The following is a 6000-nucleotide window of genomic DNA, read 5'->3' on the forward strand; positions in this document are numbered from 1 at the left end:
TATATACATATATGAATTCTACAAAAATATTTAATATGTTGAAAGGGCCCTACAAAAAAACTCCAATCCGGCCCCGTGCCTGAGTCGATCTGGCCCTGCCTCACTTATAGTTTCACTACAAACAAGAGTTTGGCTACTGGCCCCTTCCCTAACTGTATTAAATAAAAAAAACAAGTTTTTTTAGCTGAAAGTAAGGAACGACGTTAAAACTTAAAAACGAACAGAAATTATTCCGTATAGGAAAGGGACTGTCCCCTCCTCAACACCTCGATCTTTATGCTAAAGTTTTTTTGTTGTTTAAAAAAATAGAGCTGTGAGAAAGTCAAACTTCAGCGTAAAGAGCGAGGCGTTGAGGAGGGGACAGCCCCTTTCATATACGGAATAATTTCTGTTCGTTTTAAGTTTTAACGCCGTTCCTTAATTTCAGTTAAAAACTTGTTTTTTTTATTTAATTTTTGAACGTTTTTGAATTAATGCAGGTTTTGATTTTGGCTCACCGTACATGAATAATTAAAACAAAATTTGCATATTATATTTGGTTAAATGGCTTTCTCGAAACTTGTTTAATTTTATTTACGAACGTTTTTATTAGTAATAAATATACGTAACTTAGAATTAACTTACGTAACGAACTTCTATATTCATAAATTTTTAACACGTATATTAGGGGGGTCGCCCCCTAGTCAATACCCTGCTCTTTAAACTATAGTTCGAATTTGTTTTCCAGTTCTTTAAAAATGACCTCTTAATCACAATCAGTTGACCAGCTGAAAAGATTTTTTTTTTTTTTATTTAATTCCTGATCTTTTTCTTTAATAATGCTGGGAAATCCGGCGCCCCCTTCATAGCAATGTCCCTTCCCCCGTGGACACTTCCTTCCTGGCAAGAGACGTCCAGATTGCCCCCGGCCCTCGCCGTCCCCCACCTACCAGAAAAAATCTCCTCTGAAAAAGTCTGTATACTTCCCAATAACCAATACTATATGTTAACATTGAGTAAAGTTCATAACTTTCAGCCCTCCCTCTGGGGACTTTGGGGGATCAAGTCATCCTAAAAGACATATTTATGATACTTTCGACCATGCTGAACAAAATGGTTATCTAGAAATTTTGATTGGGGGACTTTAGGAAAAAATGAGCTTGGGAGGGAGCCTAGTTGCTCTTCATTTTTTTGGTCAGTTTAAAATAGCACCCGAGCTTTTAATGTTCGTTCGAATGAGACCTCCTGCGATCTTCTAGGACGACTGGGTCAATAAAATCACCCCTGGAAAAAAAAACAAACAAACAAACAAATAAACACGCATCCGTGATCTTTCTTCTGGCAAAAAATGGAAAATTTCACATTTTTGTAGATAGGAGCTTGAAACCTCTACAGTAGGGTTTTATGATACGCTGAATATAATAGTGTGATTTTCATTAAGGTTCTATAATTTTTGGGGGGTCTTTCCCCCTTTTTTCGAAAATCAGCCAAATTTTCTCAGGCACGTAACTTTTGATGGGTAAGATTAATGAAACTTATATATTTGAAATCAGAATTAAAATCTGATTCTTTTGATGTATCTATTGGTATCAAAATCCTGTTTTTTAGAGTTTCGGTTACCATTGAGCCGGGTCGCTCCTTACTTACAGTTCGTTACGACGAACTGTTTGAAAAGTCTGAAGCCTACTGCGTCATTGGCGCTTCAGGGAAAACGAATTATATTACAAATATTTTTGTTTCTAGTTATTACAGCATTGAAAATGAAAAAAAAATTACAGTGAAATAAAATCTTGAAATAAAATCAATTACAGTGAAATAAATTCATGAGCTTTCATGAATTAATATCATCATACATTAAATATTCAACTTGATTTTGTTAAATCTTTCCAAGACACATAGTTATCATAGGCAGCGCGCTAGCGCTGCCTAAGTAAAGAATGATTTGGGCACAATGTGCTGTTTTTTGGTTCTCCATACCCGGGTACTTCGTATCGAAGGAGTTGTCGTAGAAACTTCGAGAAGAGTTAATTCTATTGTAAATTGGAGTGGCTATTGCCCTTTTTAATAGTCGAAAGTGATTGAAAGGCGACTAGCCCCCCCCCCCCGTCATTCCCCCAAACACATCTAATCAAAATTTTGAGATAGCCATTTCGCCCAGCGTAGTTGATTTCCATATAGAAAATATGTTTTTGAGGATGACACTCCCCTACAACCCAGGGGGCAAGGGTTTTAAGTTATGCCCTGGGGGCATATACGGTTTTTATAGAAGACGTTGTCATAGAAACTTCAAGAAAGGCTCATTTAATTGGATATTCAAAGGGCTAGTGCCCTTTTTAATACGCAACATTGATTGGAGGGCAACTAGCCCCCCCCCCACACCCATCATTCTCCCAAACACATCCAATCAAAATTTTAAGATAGCCATTTGTTCAGCATAGTTGATTTCCTGATAGAAAATGTGTTTTTGAGGAGGACACTCCCCCACAACCCTCGGGGCAAGGGTTGTAAGCAATGCCCTGGGGGCATATAAGGTTTTTATAGAAGGCGTTGTCATAGAAATTTCAAAAAAGGCTCATTTGATTGGAAATTCAAAGGGCTAGTGCCCTTTAAGGTTTTTACAGAAGGCGTTGTCATAGAAACTTCAAAAAAGGCTCGTTTGATTGAAAATTCAAAGAGATAGTGCCCTTTTTAATAGTCGAAAGCGATTGGAAGGTAACTAACCCCCCTCTCACGCCCACCTTTTCCCAAAACACATACAATCAAAATTTTGAGATAGCCATTTTGTTCAGCGTAGTTAAAAGTTCTGGAAATTAGGTCTTTGAGGATGTCAACCCCCTCACAGCCCTCAGAACAAGGATTGTAAGTTATGCCCTGGGGACATATAAAGTTTTTATAGAAAGCGTTGCCGTAGAAACTTCAAAAAGGGCTCATTCGATTAGAAATTGAAATGTATTGTGCCCTTTTTAATAGTCGAAAGCAATTGGATGGCAACTAACACCCCTTCCACGTCCACCATTTCCCCAAACACATCCAATCAAAATTTTGAAATAGCCATTTTGTTCCACGCAGTTAAAGTTCAGGAAATTATACCTTTGAGCGGGACACTCCGCTCACAGTCTTCAGAGTCCTCACAGTCCTCAAACACATTCAATCAAAATTTTTAGATAGTCATTTTGTTCAGTGTTGTGGATTTCCAGATAGAAATTATGTTTTTGAGGAGGGTACTCCCCTAAAGCCCTCAGGGCAAGGGTTGTAAGTTATTTCCTGGGGGAATATAAGGTTTTTACTGAATGCGTTGTCGTAGAAACTTCAAAAAGGGCTCATTCGATTGGAAATTGAAATGGCTAGTGCCCTTTTTAATAGTCGAAAGTGATTGAAAGGCAACTAACACCCCTTCCACACCCACCATTTCCCCAAACGTATCCAATCAAAATTTTTAGATAGACATTTTATTCCAACGCAGTTTAAAGTTCAGGAAATTATACTTTTGAGCAGGACACTCCCCCCACAGTCTTCAGGGCAAAGTTTATAAGTTATGCCATGGGGGCATGTAAGGTTTTTTATTGAGATCTTTGTCGTAGAAACTTCAAAAAGGGCTCATTCGATTTGAAATTCTAATGGCTTGTGCACCTTTAAATAGTTGAAAGTAATTAGAGGGCAACTAACCCCCCTCTCACACCCACCGTATCCACAAACACATCCAATCAAAGTTTTTAGATAACCATTTTATTCAACGCAGTTGAAAGTTTTGGAAATTAGGTCTTTAAGGATGACAACCCATCCCCCCCAAAACCCTCAGGCAAGGGTTTTAAGTTGTGCCCTTGGAGCATGTAAGGTTTTTATTGAAATTGATGACATCCAAAAGGGCTCATTCACTGGAAAATTGAAAGGGTTATTGTCCTTTAAAAAGTTAGAAGTAATCAAAGGGTTACTAACCCCCCTCTCACATCCACCTTATCCCAAACACATGCAATAACATTTTTTATATATCAATTTTTTTCAACGTATTCAAAACTTAAGGAAATGATATCTTTTAGGATGATAACTCGATCAGAACTTTCAGTGCAAAGGCTGTGAGTTATGCCCTGGGTGCATATAATTTTTATATAGAAAGTTGTTGTAGAAAATTCAAAAGGGACTCATTTGATTGGAAATTCAAAGGGCTAGTGCCCTTTAAGGTTTTTACAGAAGGCGTTGTCATAGAATCTTCAAAAAAGGCTCATTTGATTGGAAATTCGAATAGCTACTGCACTTTTCAATCGTTGAGAGCGATTTGATGACAACTAACCCCCCGCTCACGCCCCCATTATCCCACATTTTTCGAGTTCAATTTTAGAGACAGCGATTTCGTTCAAATTAGTTAAAAGATCCTGAAACTAGGTCTTTTAGGGATACAACTCCCTCACAACCCTCAAGACAAGGGTCGTAAATTATGCCCTGGGGGAATATAAGGTTTTTATAGAAAGCGTTGTCGTAGAAACTTCAAAAAGGGCTCATACGATTAGAAATTGAAATGTATTGTGCCCTTTTTAATAGTCGAAAGTAATTGGAAGGCAACTAACACCCCTTCCACGTCCAACATTTCCCCAAACAGATCCAATAAAAATTTTGAAATAGCCATTTTGTTCCACGCAGTTAAAGTTCAGGAAATTATACCTTTGAGCAGGACACTCCGCTCACAGTCTTCAGAGTCCTCACAGTCCTCAAACACATCCAATCAAAATTTTTAGATAGTCATTTTGTTCAGTGTTGTGGATTTCCAGATAGAAATTATGTTTTTGAGGAGGGTACTCCTCCAAATCCCTCAGGGCCAGGGTTGTAAGTTATTTCCAGGGGGAATATAAGGTTTTTTACTGAATGCGTCGTCGTAGAAACTTCAAAAAACGCTCAATTGATTGGAAATTGAAAGAGTTTATGCCCTACTTAATAGCCAAATGAAATTTGAGTGCAATTAGAACCCATTCCACATCACAAATGACCAAAATCTTATTCAATAAACATATTTAGAGGGCCATTTAGGTATAAGAAGTTAAGAGTCCAGGAATACCTATCTTCTAGCGGGACAATCCCCCCACAGACTTCATGGCACGGGTTATATGTATTACCCCGAGGGAATATAAGGTTTTTATTGAAATGTTTGTCGCAGAAACTTGAAAAAGGGCTCATTTGATTGGTAATTAAAAGGCCTAGTGTACTTTTTAATAGTCAAAACTGATTAGAGGGCAACTAACCTCCCTCTCACGCCCACCTTTTCCACAGACACATCCAATCAAAATTTTTAGATAGCCATTTTATTCAACGTAGTTGAAAGTTTTGGAAATTAGGTCTTTAAGGATGACAACCCGTCCCCCCACAACCCGCAGGGCAAGGGTTTTAAGTTATGCCTTGGGAGCATGTAAGGTTTTTATTGAAATTGATGTTGTAAAAACATCCAAAAGGGCTCATTCAATTGAAAATTGAAAGGGCTACTGCCCTTTTAATAGTCAAAATTAATTGGAGGGCAACAAACCCCCCTCTCACGCCCACGATTTCCCAAACACATCCAATCTCATCATTTATATATCAATTTTTTTCAACGTAGTTGAAAGTTTTGGGAATTATGTCTTTTAGGATAATAACCCGATCAGAGCTTTCAGTGCAAAGGCTGTGAGTTATGCCCTGGGTGCATATAATTTTTATATAGAAAATTGTTGTAGAAGTTTCAAAAGGGGCTCATTTGATTGTAAATTGAAATTGCCCTTTTTAATAGTCGAAAGTGAGTGTAGAGTAATTAACCCCCCTCCCCCTCTTATGCCCTCCATTTTCCCAAACACATTCAATCAAATTTTAGAAATAGCCATTTTTTTCAACGTAGTTGAATGTTCTGGAAATTATGTATTTAAGGATGAGAAACCCCCCAGAGTCCCCGGGGCGAAGGTTGTAAGTTAGTCTCTGGGGGCATATAAGGTTTTTAACGATAGAGTTGTAAAAACTTCAAAAGGGGCTCATTCAATTGGAAATTGAGAGGGATAGTGCCCTTTT

This window comes from Artemia sp. Qi Xiang Cuo, chromosome 1, assembly GCF_049724085.1.
Source record: "Artemia sp. Qi Xiang Cuo chromosome 1, ASM4972408v1, whole genome shotgun sequence".
In the NCBI taxonomy this organism is placed as follows: Eukaryota; Metazoa; Arthropoda; class Branchiopoda; order Anostraca; family Artemiidae; genus Artemia; species Artemia sp. Qi Xiang Cuo.